This window comes from Amia ocellicauda, chromosome 12 (assembly GCF_036373705.1).
Source record: "Amia ocellicauda isolate fAmiCal2 chromosome 12, fAmiCal2.hap1, whole genome shotgun sequence".
Classification (NCBI taxonomy): Eukaryota; Metazoa; Chordata; class Actinopteri; order Amiiformes; family Amiidae; genus Amia; species Amia ocellicauda.
Genome location: NC_089861.1, coordinates 40,325,666 through 40,350,470, shown reverse-complemented (window position 1 = coordinate 40,350,470; position 24,805 = coordinate 40,325,666). Strand labels below are relative to the sequence as shown.

Sequence of the window (24,805 nt, the reverse complement as noted above, 5' to 3'; positions counted from 1 at the left end):
TCCTGGTTTTCTTCTATTTTTACCCCTGTCAGAGATCCCAGTTTAATACTAATGTCTAATCAGATTAATCTGTGTCCCAGTCTCCCTCTTTCATATGATATGCAAGTATTACTGATGTAACAAATATCATTTTATTTTCTAGAAAGGGGTGAGGTGACACATTAGCTGACTAAAGTAGGTAGAAACTTTTTTTTTTTAATCTATGTACTATTTGTCAATAGTGAAGTCATGCTGGATTCCAAGACATGTCTCAGGCTGCCCTCTGACAGAGAAGGAGCTTATTAAGGGCATGTGTTGTGTGCAGGGTATTGTTATTGTTGTATTGCTATGACCAGCAGTACATATTGTGATATTGTGGAGCAGTGTAGCACAGTCACTCAGAGATGGCTCACACTCTGGGCCCTCATTCACCACAGCCCAACACTATAATGGGGATCCCAGACTGACGGGTAGTGGCAAAATAAATCAGTTTTCTGTTGGTCTCAGTGTAGGATGTTGTTAAAATACACTGCACTGCTGGGTTTACAGGTCACAGTGAGTGTCTCTCCTGGCTGAACAGATTTCACTGATGGAGTCTGAGTCACAGTATACTGTCCGCTGGATTCTGGAAACGAAGAATAAAAATAATGCTTACATATATATGTAATATACATGAAAACAATCTGATTTGGTCTGTGAGTTTGATGTGTGCCTGTTTAGATATTACAAAGAAATACATACAAAATGGAAATAATAAAATCAAAATAATTCCCACCCTGAGTGCAGAGTGTCCAGATGAACATGGTGATGAAAGTCATTGTTGATGTGTATTGTGTTGGCATGAAGGGCAGCTGTCGGTCATGAAGTGTTAAACTCACAGGCTGTAAACACTCCCAGAGCACTGAAGCATGTGCTGCCGGTGCCAAGTGTCTCGTTGTCGGACCTGCTGCATGGATTCCCCAGATCACCGCTACCTGTCACCCCTGTCTCAAGTTTTGTGGTTTCCCTTCTAATAATTTCATTCTTTTCTTTCTTCAAATGTACTTAAACCAAGGAGTACAGTTTTTGAATCATTCAAGATGATTTTATTAATTTTCCTTTTTAAAAAAAAACTGGTGGTTCAGTTAATTTGCTACAGAAATTCGATACCCTCTCAGTAATGTTGTGTAGATTGCTAAATGGAGAGTCTTTGACAGCATAAACATATTAACTGTGTAGTGGTGCACCTCAACAGCTTAACAAGCTTTCCATTTCCATTTTCAAAATAAGAAGCAGAATGTGCTCACAGGGCTCCCCAATTATTGACATTTGAGGCCAGAGGAGTAAATTGATGCACATTGAATGTCATATTTTTTTCTCCATAAAGGATCTGAACACGAATTACAAATTCTACAAGGATAAGGGCAGCAAAATGAGTATCCCGCGTATCAATTTCACTTTCTAACAATATATGCATTGGTTGCACAAGCAGAGCAAATTGAGCATTATTTAAGAAGCATCTTTCAATCACAAAGGCAACATGTTCCCTATGACCCACTGGGCTTTGGAAAGCTGTTCCTCTGCTCTATATCGGACCTCCGGATCATTTGTTTGTTGCTAATTGATTGGTATAAGCCCCAGGTGTGTACAATCCCCCAGGAAATTATATACTAGGCTGCAATTTAGTGCGTATCCTGCACTTGTGTTGCAATCTGACCCAAAGGGCAACACCTTTGAGTTACTAACTTAATCCTGTACCAATGTTTACATATTAGATAACTTTCACCATCTGCTGTCAGAGAAACAATGCACTATGTTTGGCAAAGCACTACGCTATGTACAGAACACACTTATTCCTGGGTAGCTGCTGCCATGCTGGAACAGGCTGGCACACAAAATCAGGCGCCTGCAAAACAGTTTATATGTTATTGCTCAACTGTCATAAATTGTAGAATACATGATCTCGATAAAAGCTCAGACATTTATCACACAGGGCAAGCCAGCTAAGCGATGAAAGGAACCATAACCATTTAATGTGCCTTTTCACAATTGCTGGCGCTCAGCCGTGTTCAGCCAGCATTAATGACACAGGCCACTTGTCTAGAACGGCAACATGAATTGAGCACCATCAGAGTAAACAGACAGTCGCAGTGCGGGGGCTTCTGTAGACTTTCACAATTATCCGAATTTACTTTTCTCACTTGAATTCTGTGCTCTCTATATTATCGCTGGATCCAGGGGACTGGGGACAGTGCTGGCTCAGTACCGGTACACTGTGTGTGTGTGTGTGTGTGTGTGTATGTGTGTGTGTGGGGTGGCGGGGGGGGCGTGCTGGGCATCCCAGGTGCTGCTGTCTTAGACCGAGGTGGAGCCCGAGTGGTAGTCTGACGTCACCTTCTCTGTGGCACTCGTCACTTCCTTAGTTATTGTCATCATCGCCGCTGCTGGGGAAACTCTCCACTTTAAAAGTGTCATTGTCCTCACCATACCTGGAGAAATAAAATAAAACGGTTCAGAATGGTTACTGGAAATCAGGGTGTGTGCCCTGCGCTGAAACCAAACACAATAAAGGACGAGAGTGAAAAGGAAGAAAGGGAAATAAGGAGAGAGAAACGCTCACCTGCACCACAGCTCTCCAGGGTCGACCCATAGTGAGCGCCCAACAAACCAAATGGCCCATCCCTAGCTCCATAATATCACTATCTATATCATATATGTTTGCTTATATATTGACTTAAATACGGTGTTGCTTATTTATGGTGTATGCAACTGTGTTAAAGGATTTATGTACAAGGTTTCTTCAGTTTAATCCAGTACCCCCCCCCTATACCAAATGGCCCATCCCTAACTGCACAATATCACTCTATACGTTTACTTGTATTTTAACGTAGCTTATTTATGGTTTATACAACTGTATTTAAGGATTGATACACACATTTTCTTGTCTTTTGGCTTTGTTTTAGGATTATACTCACGTTTAATGATGCTCTGGTCACTCCACAGACTGCCTCTGTTGTCTGCTGCAAGTGGTACATTCGATTACATCTTGACGTGCGCTAGTAGCGATCGTTTCCAGTACATTTCTATATAAAATACTACCGGAGTTAGGCTGGAGGACACAAACCGAACGCAACCGCTGGCACATTGTCAGTTGCACGCATTCGTGAAACTAGCGCACCGAATAGCGCACCGAGGAAAAATCTGAGGATTTAAATCGTAACAGCTGTAAAACGTAAGATAATATGCACTAGCCACACGGACTAGTTCTAGAGAATCTGTACTGGCCCGCAGCGAGCTGCACTAGCCATTGGCAAGCGGGCTCGCGTTAAGATCGACCCCTGTAGTAGAACAGTGTGTCTCTATGGTTACCTATGTAGAAGCCCCAGTATAGACCAGTGTGTCTCTGGTCTATTAGATGGACTGTATTATAGAGTTAGACTTATAATTGTCACATTGTGCCAAATGTTGTGTCAAACGTAGTGAGAAGTCTGTTAATTATACAGTAGTCAAGCTGGCTTGCATTAGTCAGTCACTAGTCAGTGGGAACTGTTTCTCTTTGGGTCTAGTCCAGTATGGTCCTGCCTATGACTAGTCTATTGTTGAATGGATTGTTGTTTTAATGAGGGCTGAGATTCTAGTCCAGTTGATGTTCTACTCTCAGACTTTTGATTTTAAAATGTACTTTTCACGTTGTGCCTCAGAATGCTCAGGAGTATATGAATCAGATGTGAATTGAGAATGAAACAATGATTGGTAAAAATCGATGAAGATCGATGGTTCCATGTTTATGAAATGTTTTGATTCTTGAAGGCAATGTCACTCAATGTGTGTGACTTCTTAATAATGAGTATTACAGTTCAGGCCAAATGGCAGCTGGAATTTGAATACTCTGTATTTCATGTGTTTTAAGTGGTATTGTTCAAATACAGCACATTTAGAAGCCTGAATGATGCAGCAAATTGACAAAACATTGAGTGACAGTGAGTGCAAATTAAATAAGAAATAACAAAGTTTGTTACAGTTTTAAATAATACAAATTGACAATATTTTCAACAATTTTCTTTTCCTGACACACTGGTCTATACTGGGTCTACTACATAGGTAACCATGGAGACACACTGGTCTATACTGGGGCTACTACATAGGTAAACATAGAGACACACTGGTCTATACTGGGGCCACTACATAGGTAACCATAGAGACACACTGGTCTATATGGGGCTACTACATAGGTAACCCAGGGCTCTACAGTGTGAGCGTTATGCTCGAATTTGTGAGTGAAAATAATGTTGTGCGAGTGTGAAATACAATTTGGGCGCACAGTGCATATACAATATTTGAACTCTATAAGTAAATACTACATTGACAGGATTTTGATAATAATTATATCTTACACTAATCATTATTACGTTAGAAAATGTGGGAAATGTAGTTCGGTTGTGGATTGTCGCAATTAACCGAGAAGGCAATGAAAACTACAAGAACCGTGAATGACGTTCATGACCCAGTGCTGCAGCGGTACATTTGGTACGACATCCAATCACCTACCATCTGGCGTTAGCCGCCTCGTCATTAAAACACACTTACAGATACAGTAGTACTCAGCGACAGCGGGGCTGCCAACGACTTAGCGATAAAGTTGATTAAAATCGAATAAAATCTTAAAATGTAATTAATCGTCGATTACTTGGGTCTACCTGGGGCGCAGCTACTAGAAAAAACCTTGAGAGAGGCAACAGCTTCACCCGTGGAAAGTAAAGGAGCACTTTACATTGAATTTACACTGGAGAGTTTGCTGCAACATGTGCACGGGTGAACTCACACGGTGCGGGCACAATGACACAGAAAACTGAAGAGACGCATTGGAGCCGATGGCAGGATGGAGACATTCAGCTGGTACATTTCTGGACCGAAAACTTGTCCATTAAGGATGGCACAGTGGACCCGTTTAAACCATACAAGTACTCAACCTTTCTGTTACTTGAGTTACACCTAGTTTCTTTCTTACGGTGGCCCTGAAGTGCAACTGCTGAAAAAATAAAACAGCAGCTGCGAGATTTGCAGTGGCTGTGAGATTTGGAAGTGCTGAAAAATTTATTTTGTAATAATTATCTGAATCTCAGCCAATGAGTTCCTCATCCACCTAACAGACACTCATACAAGACAGTGTCCTAGTCCTGCGCTCTTGTTGGGAAGGATATATCACAAGAACCATCTTAAATTACCCACTGTTCTAAAACTTACTATATAAGGACCTACCTCGCTCTCCTTGTTTGTTGGGTAGAAAGATTGTGGTGGTTTTGACTGTGTTAATATATATATATATATATTTTAAGGATTGCTTGCGTTTTTGATTTGGACTCTTACTGAGAACCCTAATTTTGTGATTGAACCTGGACTGGCTGAGGACCCACTGCCTACTGATTTGGACAAACACTTTCACAATGTCAGAGAAGCCTTTGTGTTTGATCACTTTGTAAACTTAAGTGATGGTAACAAAGAAGGAAACCTGGACCCCACCGGACCTCACTTTCGCAGCCCCCCAGCTCCCCCGGACCTCACTTCATCAGCATCAGGTCTATACTGGGGCTTCTGCATAGGTAACCATATGTAACGAGGAGTTAATAAATGTCCTGCTGTTGTAGGGGTTCTAAGCTAGATATCTTGGATGGATGAGAAACTAAAGGATCTAAGTCCGCGCCCCCAACACAGTTTGTCCCTATACCCCCCAAATTTGAGGTATGTGCCCATCCTGCGTTATATATTTTTTTACATACCGAAGTATAGCTGTGACCTAATTTGGCAAAGTAGGGTTCAAGATTTAAATTCACAATGGCTACCTGAACTAACAGTAATGGGGCACACAAAAAGTAAACAGAGAGGATAACTAAACTATTCCTACCCTCCCGAATCTTACAGGACAGGCGAGACACCCCTACACCAAGATACTTATACAATAGAAAAACTATGGTCATGCTATGCTTCAAAGAAAGAAAATGCTATTGCTGCTTACTTGCGTTTTTCCCTTTTTACCTTCTCTGATCACAATGCTTTTTGACAAAAACACAGGTGCAGGTGTACCCTGCGCTATCCTTTGCCCGAGCTTTGTCCAGGAAATCTCACTGTAGTCATCTTAGTTCAACGCGGGCTCTCCTTAACTGCGTGTCACACGGGTCCCGTTCACTTTGCACCTAGAACAGTCTCTTCTAAAAAAAAACTTGAAAAGATACACAATTCCAGGCCAGTGTTCAAAAACAAAGTTCATTGTTTTCATATAAAAAACATGTTTATTTCCTCTGCACACTACACAGCTCCAATTTGCACACTCAACTAATCATGGCGACTACTCTTCCCGAACTACAGCCCACCCTTTTTCTCGAGAAAGCTACATTCCGATTGGACAGCAGGTTAGGCGATTCAGTAATTCAGTTGGTTTGCGAAGCCATCCATTACATTAGACCTCTCTGGTGTTCTTAATGTAACAATACCGTATTCTGAACAAAGTAGTATCCCTTACAGTATCCCCCCTGTTGAAAACCTGCTGAATTAATACAGGTTATATATCAAAACATTCAAGGCAATTTCAGGATACCTTTTAAGGGGTCTGTGATCTATAATGACAATACACTGCATATTTTTTGTAAATACCCTTCTATTAAGCTTACTGGAAGTGTACCCTTGTTATATCTCTAGGAGCGTCTCACAACAGGGGAATCCTCCCTCTCTAGCTCTAGATCATCCAAGGGTTCTGGTTCCTGCCCATCTAGAATTCCCTCTGTGTGTTTGTGACTCTACACACAGAGACGCACTGTTCTGTACTGGGGCTTCTATATAGCTAACCATAGAGACACACTGGTCTATACTGGGATTACGTAACCATAGAGACACACTGTTCTATACTGGGGCTTCTACATAGGTAACCATAGAGACACTGTTCTATACTGGGGCTTCTACATAGGTAACCATTAGTAATTTTACGTATTAGTCCTTTTATTCCCTGGAAGATAGCACTTCACAGCATTTGATCATGCTTCTTGTGTTACTAATACTTGTATTATTGATTGATTTCCCCCTTGCTCCCTTTCCCGTAACCCTTGACTGTGACCTTACATCTTGACAGCACTTAGCTTTTACGTTCCAGGATGTATGACCTAACTTACTGTACTTACCTGTGTAAATTGGAAGTTGTAAAATGTATTATATTTTGAATTGCTTTGTACAATGTAAATTTGTATTTGTAATATTTGATGCCTTAACTGTATTCTTGCAATTTGTATAGCACTGGATAAGGGCATCTGCCAAGAAATAATAATAATAATAATAATAATAATAATAATAATAATAATAATAATAATAATAATAATAATAGCCATAGAGACACACTTGTCTGTACTGGGACAAGGTAACCATAGAGACACTGGTCTATACTGAACTGATGCTGGTCATGAAATGTACCCTGTGATGAGGTGTGCGTGATGGTAAAGCAGTAGCTCTTTTGGAGTATCAGGGCTCATAGTGTTGCATTTTTGCGGAGTTCTTCAACACAGGTTTGTATTTCACTATCATGTTTACTTTAAATAGCTCAGAGAAATGTCCTTTATTTAGAGCTTCTCTGAGACCCCTGATTGGAATTCACTGCTTTGTGCAGTACATCAGAATGTCAGTCACAGCTTTAATCACAATTCCTCTCAAATAAGCCTTCCTGGAATCCCGATTTAACCGATTAAAAATGTTTCTGTGTGGCTTTGTCTGTAACCTTCGGATGGACAGTACCAATTGCTTGCTTCATGTTTTGAACGGCTCTGATTCAAATGCTTAAAATCTTTAAAACCATTTTTAGTGAATGTTTCTTCGGTGTGGGAATCAGAACAAATGCCTGCATATCTACAGATAATTGCATTTCTGGCTATGCTGTATTCCATCCAGCGATACTTCTCATACCACCGCTGTGATGAAAAACTTTGGGATTTAACACAAATTAAAGCAAATGCCTGCAATTTTGGCCGTGTAGGTGACTCATCTATTCCTTATAAATCCGAGGGACAGTAAAATGTTTCCTTACCGAATTCAACACTGGCCTGTGGATGCAAAGCAGTGCTTATATTGGTTTCTTCCGATGCAGTTGGTGATTTATCAGGTTGTGTAATGTGCTGTTCTGATAGTTCTCTTCTCGTCTTTTGAAATAATTCAACAAATAATTTTGTTTCACCATTTGTAGGAACTCCGTTCACAACTACATTTGTTCAGTTGTCATGGTGTGATGCACTACGTAAAAAAACATTTACCACAGCCAGTTATAACCTGCTTGTGCATAACTTAGCCAAAATGTAACCATTAGACTTGAAAAGAACCAGCCCCCATGCTTTGGAATAAAGCCTGTGATTTTCCGAAACACGTTATTGCTTCAGAATCTTGTATTTATAATGTTTTTTTAACACGCGGGAGAAATTTTACACTCTCTGATTGGGTGGACCTGAGAGGTAAGTAGGTGGGCCATGGCCCAACCAGGCCCACCCAGGCCCACCCATGGCTACGCTCCTGTTGTGGCCCAGGTGCTTATTTGACACCCAGACTTACGGCCCACTGATTAATTTAGGTTGCCTTTATTAAAGAGTCTAAAGACGGCTGTCCGGTTCTGAACTTGGACCTGAAGTATTGTGTAGTATAAGTATCGCGTGTCTTCAAAGCATGCAGGGAAAATGTACAATGACTCGAGATCGTCACCCTTGAACTCCCTCACTACTTTTGTTCTCAGAAAGTAGCTGATAGAAACTTGCACACAACTAGTTATTCAGAGATAACATTACCACTTTAAACGATTTTTGAATTGGGCTATAGTGGCTGTTATAATGGGGTTTTAGATTTCCTAACATTGACTGGGAAAGCCCAGTTGAGACTACAGAAGCAGTAGTAGAAATGTTTTAGAGGGCAAACGACTGCTTTCTACCTCAATTAGTCAGGGAACCAACCAGAGAGAGCACATGCTATTTGATATTTTCAAACGACCAATGGTGAACTGCAGTCACAATATGGTTAGCTTTGAGGCATACTTTCACAAAACAAGGACCTACACTCAGTTGAGCCTCTTACTAAAAATGAAGCCACATTTCTTCAAATCATAAATGTAACCGCTACACTGTAAAAATTATTTGTTGACGCAACGTGACTTAGTCAAGTCATCTTGTTGCTTTGACTCAGTTTAGCAAACATGAAGTGTTAAGTTCACTCACTGTTGAAATAACATGCAGTAAATTGAGCCAACGTACTCTATCAATTAATAAGCATTTAGAATTTTTAGTTAAGTCAACTGAAAAACATATTAATTGAACTTAATTTTTCAAGTTTTCACAACTATAAACCAAGTCTAATTGACAAAATAGTAATTCTTCCTCAACTTTCATTACTTACAGTGAGGGAAAAAAGTATTTGATCCCCTGCTGATTTTGTACGTTTGCCCACTGACAAAGAAATGATCAGTCTATAATTTTAATGGTAGGTGTATTTTAACAGTGAGAGACAGAATAACAACAAAAAAATCCAGAAAAACTCATTTCAAAAAAGTTATAAATTGATTTGCATGTTAATTAGGGAAAGAAGTATTTGATCTCCTATCAATCAGCAAGATTTCTGGCTCCCAGGTGTCTTTTATACAGGTAATGAGCTGACATTAGGAGCGCTCCTAAATCTCAGCTCGTTACCTGTATAAAAGACACCTGTCCACAGAAGCAATCAATCAATCAGATTCCAAACTCTCCACCATGGCAAAGACCAAAGAGCTGTCCAAGGATGTCAGGGACAAGATTGTAGACCTACACAAGGCTGGAATGGGCTACAAGACCATCGCCAAACAGCTTGGTGAGAAGGTGACAACAGTTGGTGCGATTATTCGCAAATGGAAGAAACACAAAATAACTGTCAGTCTTCCTCGGTCTGGGGCTCCATGCAAGATCTCACCTCGTGGAGTTTCAATGATCATGAGAACGGTGAGGAATCAGCCCAGAACTACACGGGAGGATCTTGTTAATGATCTCAAGGCAGCTGGGACCATAGTCACCAAGAAAACAATTGGTAACACACTACGCCATGAAGGACTGAAATCCTGCAGCGCCCGCAAGATCCCCCTTCTCAAGAAAGCACATGTACAGGCCCATCTAAAGTTTGCCAATGAACATCTGAATGATTCAGAGGAGAACTGGGTGAAAGTGTTGTGGTCAGATGAGACCAAAATCGAGCTCTTTGGCATCAACTCAACTCGCCGTGTTTGGAGGAGGAGCAATGCTGCCTATGACCTCAAGAACACCATCCCCACCATCAAACATGGAGGTGGAAACATTATGCTTTGGGGGTGTTTTTCTGCTAAGGGGACAGGACAACTGCACCGCATCAAAGGGATAATGGACGGGGCCATGTACCATCAAATCTTGGGTGAGAACCTCCTTCCCTCAGCCAGGGCATTGAAAATGGGTCGTGGATGGGTATTCCAGCATGACAATGACCCAAAACACACAGGAGTGGCTCAAAAAGAAGCACATTAAGGTCAAGGAGTGGCCTAGCCAGTCTCCAGACCTTAATCCCATAGAAAATCTGTGGAGGGAGCTGAAGGTTCGAGTTGCCAAACGTCAGCCTCGAAACCTTAATGACTTGGAGAGGATCTGCAAAGAGGAGTGGACAAAATCCCTCCTGAGATGTGTGCAAACCTGGTGGCCAACTACAAGAAACGTCTGACCTCTGTGATTGCCAACAAGGGTTTTGCCACCAAGTACTAAGTCGAAGGGGTCAAATACTTATTTCCCTCATTAACATGCAAATCAATTTATAACTTTTGAAATGCATTTTTCTGGATTTTTTTGTTGTTATTCTGTCTCTCACTGCTAAAATACACCTACCATTAAAACTATAGACTGATCATTTATTTGTCAGTGGGCAAACGTACAAAATCAGCAGGGGATCAAATACTTTTTTCCCCCACTGTAAGTAATGAAAGTTGAGGAAGAATGACTATTAATTTCATTATTTGCAATCCACAAAGTCCATCTATAATCATTCAAACGCGGGCTACTTCATCTTTTCTTGCATGATCAGCAACTTTATCCCATGCTAATTAATACAAAAAAAATTTCAACTCCGGTAAAGTAGTATGTCATCATGACGTGATGGTTTTGGCACATGCGCATTACACAAAACGTTCATAGAACATATGTTTTGTGGTTACCTGAGCACGTTATTTAAAGTTTTACAATTCTGTTCAAGTTGAGGTTGTTGTAACTCATCTTATTGTGTGGTGAGACACTGCAATTTCACAGAACATGATTTTACTTGTCCAATTTCCAAAACGAGCTCTCTTCAATCTCCGTTTCAAATCCATGTTGATTTGCGGGTAATCACTGTATCCACTCAATCTTACTACAGTTGTAAGAAAACACCTGTAATGCTGTACAAATGCATGTGTTTTTCAAGCACATGAAAGATTGTAGACAGGTAGAGATCACCACTTGAGTGCCAGACTGACTCTATTGTAAAGGGAAGGCAGGATTATGTGTTATATTTGAGTTATTATGTATTTAAATGACCAGTCAAAATAACCCGATTTTGGCTATTCTAGGTAAATGTGTTTATAACTTATTTATTTTCATGTTTATGCAGCTAAAACGCTGTAGGCATGTTTAATACATATAGTTAGGAATAGTCACGAATGGGTATATGCGCCGTGTATTTTGGAACACAGTATAATTCAAATTTGAATAACCAAAACGGTCAAATTGACCGGCTCTGCGCTTGTAGTGTTAAATGTGGGTGTCATATCGTGGGCCGCACTTCCATGTGTGACGGGCCGCAGGTCGAGAACCACTGCCCTATTCAGAACAGGTTGATCAGATAGGACCAGAACCAGTGCAGACCCAAAGAACAGAGGACGAGCGTTAGGCAGACAAACCCCAGGGCCCCAGGGCCACAGGTTAGTGCTTTCCTGGAGGTCTTTAGCTCCCCTGTATAATGGACCATTCCAGAGAGATTCCCCTTTGCAGTCAATATCATCAGCTCAGCAGTTTGCCAATACAGATCCCTGGGGAGGTGGGGGCTCAAATCCAGGACCAGGGTTAGCCACCCCTAGCATAAAGCAAAACATTACATGTGTTTAAATGGTTGAAGTCAATACAGTGATTAATGAATTGATGTATTTATTGAGGTGGCTGTGACAGAGTGGCTATAGAGACTATTGCGCTCCTTCACAGCAGCGTCTCTGTTGCTTATATTAAGTTATACTAAGGTATGCTGAGCTGACGATATTGAGGTTTTTACTAAAGAAAAAACAGATAACATGCCACAGGTTAACAACCAGTCCAGTCAAACCCTAAGAGAGATCAGGATAAATGAGGAGGAGGTAGTAAAGGGACTAGCAGAATTAAAAACAAACAAATCACCTGGGCCAGATGGTATATTTCCAACAGTACGTAAAGAAATTATGGAAATGATTGTATTAATTATTTCTAAATAGCACTGGTTTCACTGTTTTTGAATGTTTTGATGTTTTTTTTATTTTTCAAATGCATTGACCGTTATTGTTCTTTTAAATGCATCAGATTGTTTTGATAGTTTTTTTTGTTTGTTGTTTTTTACATTTCAGTTAATTTGACAATTTTTTCACCATTGCATAAATTAAATAATCTAAAATGTGCTTTTTATTATTTTGTCTTGCTTTTCAAAGACAAAATCAATTACAAAACTACAATTAAAAAATATGTATTTAAGACTGAACATTAAACACTGTGCCAACAAAGCACAATAAATAAAATAAAATAAAATAGATAAATTTATATCTGGCCATCTTTGAGCCCCCCTTCTTGAATAGCCTACTGTGAAAGCCGGACACAAATAACGGGGAGAGAGAGAGGGAGAGTCTCCGGTTTCGGTTGTGTCCGGGCTTTATTTTGTTCAGGTATGTCAAAAAAGGGCGGAGATACAAAACAAAAACAAAATCAAAAGCAAAAGCAAAAAGTGTCCACAATCGGGGTGCTCCGGGCAGACAGGGGTAATAGACTCAGTCCACCTTCTTGTCGGTTAGCTGCTTCCGTCGGGGAGGGAGAGGGATTAAATAAACAGGGCACAGCCCACTTTATAGCGAGACACTCCTTTTCAATGGTGCTATATTTACGCTCCTGGGCGATAATTGTTTGCTTAGATAGAGGACGGGGTGTTCCTGACCCCCAACACTCTGGGACAGGACCGTGCCCACTCCAACTTCTCAGGCGTCGGTCTGTAGAATGAAAGGGAGAGAGAAGTCAAGGCATTTAAAAAAAGGGTGTTGGCAGAGGCGGTCCTTAATCACCTGGAAAGCCACCTGGCACTGCTCCGTCCACTGGACCGTATCTGGAGCACCTTTTCGCATCAGTTCGGTCAGGGGGTAAGCCAGGGTGGCAAAGTCCGGCAGAAACTGGCGATAATACCCGGAAAACCCCAAAAACTGCCGAACTTCCTTTTTGGACTTAGGAGGCGGACAGGAGGCAATAGCGGTCACCTTGTCAACGACTGGCCGTACCTGCCCCCCTCCTAAGAGGTACCCCAGATACTTGGTCTCCCTCCTCCCAACTGTTCACTTGCCCGGGTTTTCCGTGAGCAGCGCCCAGCCGATCCAGCAACTCATCCACACGGGGCATCGGATAGGCATCAAACCTAGACACTGCATTGAGCTCCCTATAATCAACGCAGAATCTAGTGCTGCCGTCAGGCTTTGGCACCAATACTATAGGGCTACACCATTCCGATTGTGACTTTTCAATGACTCCCAGCTCCAACATCTTCTGCACCTCTTCATTGACAGCCTACTTTTTGTAATAGGGGGTGCGATAGGGTTTGACACGCACGCAGTGGTCCAGTGCTGTGTGGATGTGGTGTTCAATGAGAGGTGTGAGCACGGGTCGGTGAGAAAAGACATGCTGGAAGCGGCACAATAAAGAGCAAACGTGCTGTTTCTGGGCGTTTGTTAAATGGGCGTTTGTTAAATTGAGTTCAGTGCGAACCTCAGAAACAGCGGCTTCAGACTCTTTATTGTGGGGGGAACTAAAAGCACCCAATGCTTCCTGCTCTCGCCACTTCTTCAGCATGTTCAGATGATAGATCTGCTTTTACCTCCGACGATCTGGGCGACACACCTCATAATCAACATCCCCTAAGCGGCGTGTGACCAAAAAGGGTCCCTGCCACTTAGCCAGCAGTTTAGATGTTGAATTTGGGAATAACACCAGTACCTTGTCCTTGGGTGAACGATCGTAACCGGGCTCTCCTGTTGTACATGCGCTGTTGTCGCTCCTGGGCCTGTAAGAGATGCAACTGTGCAAGTTTCCCCAGTGCCGATAGCCGATCTCTCAGGTCCAGGATGTGCTGTACCATAGAGGTCTGGGAGGGGGCGGTCGCCTCCCAGTCCTCCTTTATTAAGTCGAGGATGCCCCTCAGCCGCCTCCCGTACAGCAGCTCGAAGGGAGAGAAGCCAGTGGACGTCTGGGGCACCTCGCGTACAGCGAACAGCAGGGGTGGCAATAACTTGTCCCAGTCCCAAGCGTCTGTGCTCACAAACTTACAGATCATGTTCTTTAGGGTTTTATTAAAGAGCTCCACTAGGGCGTCTGTCTGGGGATGATAGATTGAGGTCCTGATGGACTTTATCCCCAGCAGCCTACAGAGGTCTCGCATCACGCGTGACATGAATGGAGAGCCCTGATCTGTCAGGATTTCCTTTGGGATCCCCACCCGAGTGAAGACCTTAAACAGCTCCTCGGCGATCCTAGTCGCTGACATTGTCCGTAGACGAATTGCTTCCTGGTACCGAGTGGCATAGTCTACTATGACCAGCACAAATTGATACCCCGCGGAGCTTTTCTCCAACGGACCGATCAAATCCATCCCAATGCGCTCAAATGGTATCTCCATGAGAGGCAGCGGTACCAGCGGAGCCCACGGTACTGCACTGGCATTGGTCTTCTGGCACTCCGGACAGGCAGCACACCATCTTTCTACCTCCTTTTTGATGCCTGGCCAGAAGAATCGGTCCATTATCCGGCTTAAGGTCTTGTCACGACACAGGTGACCTGCCCCAGCCAAATCAGATGAGAGCCTATGATCCTTAATATTAGATAGATAGTTTTCACTAGCGAGCACCCGGCCGGGCGATGTCCAGGCTGCCCGCAACGTCACCGTGGTTTTTCCAGGGGACCACACACTGCCGGGGGAGAGAGAAAAAGAAGGAGCTAAGGAGGCAGATTTGTTTTTGGGACAGGCAAGGCGAGAAGGGGAAGTGGGTAGGGGAGAAACATGTTTAGGTGTGGTGTTTGGCAACATGCTGGTATCCAGGACAGTCGGGTCAGAGGGGGTCTTGGGAATGGAAGGGAGGGTGCCCGCCGTCGGGCATCAGAAGGTGGCATCGTCCCGGGCAATGATGGTTCTCTGCCAGCCTGGTGCCAGCCTTCAGGTTGGACGTGGGAGATGGCAGATGAACTGCTCCAAGGCCACCAGGTCGGCAACTTCCGTGGCTTGAGCCAGCGGTGGCAGGCACCGGGAGCCAGGTTCGAACCGGAGGCTTCTGAGCTTTCGGCGCTGGCCGTCCGACGTCAGACCGACCCGGTCCAGGACACTGTCCCTCAGACTTTTGTAGTCTAGGGCATCCTCGGGACGAAGCACTCGGGTGGCAGGGGAGCCAGGCGTACCGCCCACTCCGACTCCGGCCAGTCGCAACACCGGGCAGTGCGCTTGAAGATGGTAAGAAAAGCCTCCGGGTCATGAAGTGAGCACTGACTCCGGTGGTACTCGATCCCACAACCATTGAATGACCACTGCCCTTTTCACTAAAAGTCCAACGCGCTATCCATTGCGCCACAGAGCATGCCTACTGATGATGGGGCATCTCAGCGTGCTTGTACAAGTAGCATTTACAGATGTGTTTTTTTAATCGCTCTCTCTGATATAGAGATGAAAGGAAATGATGGGTTCTTCTTTTAGATAATACGACTCATGTTGACTTGACTGTGAGGGAAAGTTTTTGTCAGGCACACTGTCTGTGTGTTTGTCTGTCTATCTGTGGCTGTCTGTGTGTCTGTGGCAGTCTGTGCTTGTGGCTGTCTGTGTGTGTGTCTGTGGCTGGACCGATGGGGCTGATTGGAAACATCATCGACCTGGGTTTCTCTTCATCACAGATACATCTTTCGCTGCCCACATGCCCGAATTGCTTTTCAGCTGGATCACAGCCTCGCCCCAGGTGGGCAAAACCTCCAAAAGTGGTACAAACTCATCCACGTATTCCAGTGTTTCCGAGAAAGCTTGGCATAGTGAGTGAGAAAGTCAACCCTGACGGTGTGGCGACAGATGAGAAGCCACGGAATTGATGCACTCTGTGATGTCATAGAAGTCAGCTGTGAGAGAGTTCTGAGATGTCATCGCTGAACTGGCAGTGAAGGGAGAGGGAGAGGAAGGCAAAGCATGTACATGGCTTCTCTCGCTGACTGGGCAAGATTGGATTAATGAGAGAGTGCAAGGACGGAAATGCAGTTGTTTTCTCGAAGAGTGTAGAAGAGTTTTCTGGTCTCCTGATGGAGGCGTGGGTTCAAATACCACTTCTGACAGACTGATTTATAGCATGACCAATGCTAGGAATTGCAAAAGTGTTCTTTTATTTTCTGACACTAAGCTGTTGGTCACCTCGACTCGGTTGCATAAGTGTTGAAAGTCACGGATTCCCGCAATTCTGTGGCCTCATTCTCAAGGCTATCTTCTATAATACACCTCTCAAAAAAATAAGGGAACAAGTAATCATCACAGCATAACACCAAGTCAATTACACTTCAGGCATATCAATCTGTACAGTTAAGAATCCAAAGCGGTGGTGAATCACTCTCTCCTTTTTTGGTGCAAATTAAAGTGACAGCAGGTGCACCGGAGAGAGGCAACTGCAAGACAACCCCAAAAAGGGAATGGTTTTGCAGGTGGTGGCCACAGACGATTGCTCTCTCCTTATCCTTCCTGACTGATTCTTCTCTAGTTTTGCCTTTTGCTAGTGTCCTTGTCACTACTGGTATTATGAGGCGCTCCCTGCAGCCCATTCAGGTTGCACAGGTAGTCCAGCTCCTCCAATATGGCACATCCATACGTGCCGTCTGAAGAAAGTTTGCTGTGTCTCCCAGTACAGTCTCAAAAGCATGGAGGTGGGAGAGTTACGAATTATGCAATGTACGGTGAAGATCTTGAGGTTTCCTAGACTTCGATCACGGAGATCCGATGTGTGATTTAAGAGTTCCCGCAGTTTTCTTGATCAGTATATAATCTCCCGGTGGACGTATACATCCTCTCAGAATGGCCGAGTGGTCTAATTTGCCAGACTTAAGGTGTTGTTCCCTTGAAGAGTGTAGAAGGGTTTTCTGGTCTCCTGATGGAGGTGTGTGTTCAAATCCCACTTCTGACAGATTGATTTATAGCATCACCAATGCTAGGAATTGCAAAAGTGTTCTTTTCACACTTGTGTGTAATGCATTTTGCAGCCAAATTACATAAACATGAGGAAATGCCTGGCAGAGAGACTCCTTTTGATGGCCGGTTAGCTCAGTTGGTTAGAGCGTGGTGCTAATAACGCCAAGGTCTTGGGTTCGATCCCCACATCGGCCAAGACCGATCGTAGGTGCTCATCCGTCTAGTTCGAGTCCTGTTTTTTGAATGTTTGACATGAAACTCCCTGAAGGCAAGCGTAGTAGTGCACTTAAGCAGTGGTAGGATCCACAAGACTTCATCAAGCCGTGTCAAAGTCGGCCATCTACATGCACACGGGAAAATGTCCTTTCGCCGCTTTGCTTTTCTCAGAACACTTCATTTGCATTCTGTCCTCTGATAGTTTCAACTCGTGGGCTCCTGCCAATTCCTTATTACACAGACTTGGAGAGGGAAGCAATGCCAGTGGCTTCAAGAATCAACGCAAGTTTCATGAATGGCACATCTAAGCCATGGTGCCAACCAGACATTGAGCTGTTGGTCACCTCGACTCGGTTGCATAAGTGTTGAAAGTCACGGATTCCCGCAATTCTGTGGCCGCATTCTCAAGGCTATCTTCTATAATACACCTCTCAAAAAAATAAGGGAACAAGTAATCATCACAGCATAATACCAAGTCAGTTACAGTTCAGGCATATTAATCTGTACAGTTAGGAAGCCTAAGCGGTTGTGAATCACTGTCTCTTGTTTTGGTGCAAATGAAAGTGACAGCAGGTGCACCGGAGATAGGCAACAGCAAGACAACCCCAAAAAGGGAATGGTTTTGCAGGTGGTGGCCACAGACGATTGCTCTCTCCTTATCCTTCCTGACTGATTCTTCTCTAGTTTTGCCTTTTGCTAGTGTCCTTGTCACTACTGGAATTATGAGGTGCTCCCTGCAGCCCATTCAGGTTGCACAGGTAGTCCAGCTCCTCCAGTATGGCACATCCATACGTGCCGTCTGAAGAAAGTTTGCTGTGTCTCCCAGTACAGTCTCAAAAGCATGGAGGTGGGAGAGTTATGAATTATGCAATGTACGGTGAAGATCTTGAGGTTTCCTAGATTTTGATCACGGAGATCCGATGTGTGATTTAAGTGTTCCCGCAGTTTTCTTGATCAGTATATAATCTCGCGGTGGACGTATACATCCTCTCAGAATGGCCGAGTGGTCTAATTTGCCAGACTTAAGGTGTTGTTCCCTTGAAGAGTGTAGAAGGGTTTTCTGGTCTCCTGATGGAGGCGTGGGTTCAAATCCCACTACTGACAGATTGATTTATAGCATCACCAATGCTAGGAATTGCAAAAGTGTTCTTTTCACACTTGTGTGTAATGCATTTTGCAGCCAAATTACATAAACATGAGGAAATGCCTGGCAGAGAGACTCCTTTTGATGGCCGGTTAGCTCAGTTGGTTAGAGCGTGGTGCTAATAACGCCAAGGTCTTGGGTTCGATCCCCACATCGGCCAAGACCGATCGTAGGTGCTCATCCGTCTAGTTGGAGTCCTGTTTTTTGAATGTTTGACATGAAACTCCCTGAAGGCAAGCGTAGTAGTGCACTTAAGCAGTGGTAGGATCCACAAGACTTCATCAAGCCGTGTCAAAGTCGGCCATCTACATGCACACGGGAAAATGTCCTTTCGCCGCTTTGCTTTTCTCAGAACACTTCATTTGCATTCTGTCCTCTGATAGTTTCAACTCGTGGGCTCCTGCCAATTCCTTATTACACAGACTTGGAGAGGGAAGCAATGCCAGTGGCTTCAAGAATCAACGCAAGTTTCATGAATGGCACATCTAAGCCATGGTGCCAACCAGACATTGAGCTGTTGGTCACCTCGACTCGGTTGCATAAGTGTTGAAAGTCACGGATTCCCGCAATTCTGTGGCCGCATTCTCAAGGCTATCTTCTATAATACACCTCTCAAAAAAATAAGGGAACAAGTAATCATCACAGCATAATACCAAGTCAGTTACAGTTCAGGCATATTAATCTGTACAGTTAGGAAGCCTAAGCGGTTGTGAATCACTGTCTCTTGTTTTGGTGCAAATGAAAGTGACAGCAGGTGCACCGGAGATAGGCAACAGCAAGACAACCCCAAAAAGGGAATGGTTTTGCAGGTAGTGGCCACAGACGATTGCTCTCTCCTTATGCTTCCTGACTGATTCTTCTCTAGTTTTGCCTTTTGCTAGTGTCCTTGTCACTACTGGAATTATGAGGTGCTCCTTGCAGCCCATTCAGGTTGCACAGGTAGTCCAGCTCCTCCAGTATGGCACATTCATCCGTGCTATCAGAAGAACCAGAAGGACCAGTATCTGCTTTTTTGTGCGAGGAGGAACAGGAGGAGCATTGCCTGAGCCCTCCAAAATGACCTCCAGCAGTCTACTGGTGTGCATGTTTCTGACTAAACTGTCAGAAACAGACTCTATGAGGGTGGCACGAGGGCCCGTCATCCTCTAGTGGGACCTGTGCTCACAGCCCAGCACCGTGCAGCTCGATTGGTATTCGTGAAAGAGTGTGGAGGCACCGTGGTGAACGTTATTCTGTCTGCAACATCATCCAGCATGATCGGTTTGGCTGCTGGTTTGGAGAGAAACACAAAGTGCCCTCTGTGTATTCACTATGCAACCATCAACAACTCTGACCTGGTCATATATATGTCCTTGATTGCGGGGACGGGAGGAGGAGGAACGGGGTCTCTCCATACCGTCAATACCACGCTCGATATTGTTATTTTATATATATTATTTTGTAAGTAAAAATATGATTGCTTAATATGTTTTTGCATTATTATGACTATTATTATATAGTATTTGTTATTTATATATATGAATTTGTAATTAAAAATATGATAAAATTATGTCAAATTAAATCAAAATTATAAACCACATTAATGTACATAGTAATACAACATGATACATATGATACAAAAAAACATGTCTTAGTATTTTAGGGGTTGGAGGCTAATATGAAAATGTTAAAATGGGGTAAGGTTTTGAAGCCCTGGCCTACAAAGTCATTTTAAACCCCACCGCACAGCATTGTCAAAGCCCTGCTACCCGCTATCAATGCAGTTGTTAGCTCTGTAGTAGACAAGTGTCTAAAAGTTGCATGAATAGATTAATAATACCCCTGTACTACTGGTAAACCTTTAAGTTTACATCATAACAAGTGTTGGAATATGTTGAGGGTGAGCCTATTTGTTTCTGTGTCTGTGAAATAAGCCATTTTACAAAACACAGAGTTTGTAGTGATTTTTCAGAGTTTCAGGGTTTAGTAGAATGCAGTTTTGGTTCATATAAATATGACGTTGTGCTTATTTCAGTCTGCTGTGTGTGTTTCCTGAAGACTGATTGCATTTTCACTATGTAGTTTGCAGATTACTCCTAGAAGTTATATAAATAATTTTACAAAACTTAAAATTTGCAGTAAAATACTATTTGTGCTTATTATATCCTTGCAATGTGGTCCCTATTTCTGTGTTTTGTATGTGTGTCATGCTTGCAGTTGTCACCATGTATTTGTAGGTTTGAAAAATAAGGTATTTCCAAAGGAATAGAAACTTAAGTGTTTCTCACTTTATTTACAATAGATACCTGATGTACTTTGTCACCAGAACCTGGTATAACTTTGAAAAAGAAGCCAAGAGTGAAAGACTGAATAGAATATATATGGAATATGCTGGAAATGACATTACTCTGTACAGGTCAGTGTTTCTTTCTGTCCAATGTTGGTGTTGTGAACAAGAAATTAATGATTACAAGTATCTATAAAACATTTCATGGAGTATCTTTTTCTACTTCTGACTATGTTCCATGTTGTAAAATGCTTGTTTGTCACAATAAAAGTCACCATTGTGTGTGTGTGTGTGTGTGTGTGTGTATTTTATTAATTCTATACATTAAAGCACAAACAAATCATATATACATATATTATTTATTACATATGAGTATTCACAAATAGTGCTTCACTGTGTCTCTCTAAGAAAAGTGGTGTGCATGTCTTTAGTGTCTATTGATAAATAAAACCTAACAAGATATATATATATGTTTGTGTGTGTGTGTGTGTGTGTGTGTAATTGAATGAAATGCAGTATATTCTTAAATATGATACATGTTAAGGCTACGTTTGAGCATTCACTAATGTAACAAATATAATAAGTACAGTGCTGGTCAAAATGTACAGATATAATTCTATACATTTCACTGTTGTTCTCTATTGTCTATTGATAAATATAAACTAAAGAGATTATAGGTATGTGTGTTTATCTGTGTTTGCTTAAATATATATGTAATGACATGCAATATATGTAAGTCTATACATTTCTTAATTGATTTTTTCTTACCTTTTTATTTTGCAAACACAGTATCATCCTAAGCCTAATCATAAAACATATAAACTAAAAACACATGTGGGTTCAAATCCCACTCTGAGTAAATATTCATATTTCTTTTTAATTTACTAAAACAGTATCATAAAACATTGTAACCTTAAATATATATAAAACGTTTATTTTCTTAAATGTATACAATATAATCTTGTATATATATAAAACTTTTATTTTTCTTATTTTTTAATTTACTAAAACAAATCATAAAACATTTTAACCTAAAATAAAATATAAAACTTTTATTATCTTATTCTCTATATAACCTTAAATATATATATATATATATTTAAAACTTTTCTTATTTTTTTATTTACTAAAACAGTTTCATAAAACAATATAACCTAATATATATATATAACTTTTCTTATTCTTTTTATTTACTAAAATAGTATCATAAAACAATATAATCTTATATATATATATATATATATATATATATATATATATATATATATATATGTATTTAAAACTTCTATTTTCTTATTCTCTATATAAACTTATATATATATATATATATATATATATATATATATATATATATATTTAAAATGTTTCTTATTTTTTAATTTACCAAAACAGTTTCATAAAACAATATAACCTATATATATATATATATATAACTTTTCTTATTCTTTTTATTTACTTAAACAGTATCATAAAACATTACAACCTAAAATATATAAAACTTTCATTTTCTTATTTCTTAATTTTCCAACACAGTATCATGAAAACAATATAACCTTAAAAACACAGTTTACGCTATTAAACGTTACATCTCCACACCAGCAGGGTGAGGTGCACTTGGACACTCACCATGATGGATGTCACCCTAACAAAATGGCTACCATCTTACCAGATGACCTATGACCTTACAAATGGCCGATATCAGCCAAGATGGCTGACATCCAAAATAGCCGATATCATCCAAGATGGCTGACAAGGGAGGGTCAAATGGTAACCCAAGGGGGGTGCTGGGAAGGAGAGAGGAGTTCCCGTTCAAAGGTTCATAGGGAGGGTGGGACTTCCAGCTGTCAAAATAAGTGATGCCGCCATCTATACTACTTCTGTGGCTGTCTGTGGCTGGACCGGAGGGTTGGACCTGGGTTTCTCTTCATTACGAATACATCTTTCGCTGCCCAGGTGCCCACATGCCTGACCTGCTTTTCAGCTGGATCACAGCTCCGCCCCAGCAGGGTAGAGCATCCAAAAATGGTACAAACTCATCCACGTATTGCAGTGTTTCCGGGAGAGCTGGCATACTGAGCGAGAAAGTCAACACTGACAGTGTGGCGAGAGACATAATGTATGTGCTCTGTAATGTCATTGCTGTCAGGTGAGAGATTTCTATGATGTCATCGCTGATATAGCAGTGAAGTGAGAGGAAGAGGAAGGGATAGCACGTGTGTGGGCTCACTGGCTGCCTCAGCTAGAATGGGTGAATGAGAGAGTGCAGGAACGGAACGCAGGAAATATACAATTGTATGTGACAGGCCGCTGTCTGTCACGGCACGGCTGCTGCTGACGTCTGCTGATGAGGTGCTCATGTGCCACAGCTGTGTTGTCACTCCCTCGCTAACAGGCTGTGGACTCACGGTTGCGGGCAATGAGCACCGAGGCGATTGTGACGTCAGTGGCAGCTGTGCCTTCTCTATTTAATCCCTCTCCTTCCCAGATGGAGGCAGCTAACCCGCTGAGAAGGAGGACTGACACTCCCAACCCTGACTGCCCGGAGCACCCTGTTTTGTGTGGATGTTTCGTTTTGGTTGTTTTTACCCCTTGTATTTTGTCCCGTTTACCCTGTGAACCACAATAAAGCCCGGACACCAACGGAACCAGAGATTCTCTCCATCCCTGTGTCTGGCTTTTACATTGTATTATGCATATTCTGAATCGATTTGTAATGTATATTCATGATTTATTGATTGAAAGAGTTCTGTTTCTTCTGGCTAAACTTGTTTGCACATTGAATATTGAATTGTAGTGTCTGTGTGTGTGTGTGTGTGTGTGTGTGTGTGTGTGTGTGTGTGTGTCACTAGAAGTCCAGCACACTATCCATTGTGGCACAGAACCACAAAACTGTACGACGAAGATACTCTTCTGCATGCCTGCAGATGACCGGGCGTCTCAGCGTGATTTGACAAGTAGCATTTACAGTTGTGTTTTTTAAATCCCTGTCTCGCTGATTTTGAGACGGATGGAAATGATGGGTTCTTCTATTTGGTAAAATGGCTTTGCTCACTCGAGAGGCAGCCAGGTTAAGCGGGCAATAATGCACAAGTAGCTCTGTCTTGCGAATCTTGGAACTGTCCATTGGACGTACACGGCGTCAGTCGTCAAGAAATGTCAAACAAGGAATGCCCACAACGATGGTGGGATAGAAAGCCACGGGTGCAAAATACAACGGCTTAGTAGTCCATGGCCTTAAGTACAAGGCCACCTGATCCAGCTGTTCCCGGAGATGCAACTGACACGGAGGGGGACTGGTACAGTGACAGTGGCTAGGAAAAGAAGCAGCGTATGAGGTCTTGATAGTCAAGCAAGGATTTGGGACAAAGTTGGCATTCCAGAAAAGTAAGAAGTGAAGGCATCAGCGAGGCACTTGACTGCAAGATACCTCTGGCTGTCACGAGGAAGCCCAGCAAGCTCTAAGTTTCATGAAGTGAGCACTGACTCTGGTGGGACTCGAACCCACAACCTTTGAATGACCACTGCCCTTTTCACTAGAAGTCCAACGCGCTATCCATTGCGCCACAGAGCCACGCAAGACATTTGTCACCATACTGTTCTGCACGCCTACTGATGACGGGGCATCTCAGCGTGCTTGTAGAAGTAGCATTTTCAGATGTGTTTTTTAATCCCTGTCTCGCTGATATTGACACAAAAGGAAATGATGGGTTCTTCTTTTAGATAATGCGGCTCATGTTGACTTGACTGTGAGGGGAAGTATTTGTCAAGCACAC

The 24,805-nt window shown here is 42.3% G+C and overlaps 3 non-coding genes across 3 annotated transcripts; 2 read left to right on the top strand and 1 right to left on the bottom strand.

Moving 5' to 3' along the window:
• Positions 1–17,527: 17,527 nt before the first annotated feature.
• On the top strand, positions 17,528–17,601 carry trnai-aau (transfer RNA isoleucine (anticodon AAU)). Its single transcript has one exon. It is a non-coding gene; the product is annotated as a tRNA-Ile (tRNA).
• A 1,251-nt stretch (positions 17,602–18,852) lies between these two features.
• Positions 18,853–18,926, top strand: trnai-aau (transfer RNA isoleucine (anticodon AAU)). The gene has a single exon. It is a non-coding gene; the product is annotated as a tRNA-Ile (tRNA).
• Positions 18,927–24,512: 5,586 nt separating this feature from the next.
• On the bottom strand, positions 24,513–24,603 carry trnar-ucu (transfer RNA arginine (anticodon UCU)). Its single transcript is given in 2 exon segments — positions 24,513–24,548; positions 24,567–24,603. It is a non-coding gene; the product is annotated as a tRNA-Arg (tRNA).
• Between the last annotated feature and the right edge of the window lie 202 nt (positions 24,604–24,805).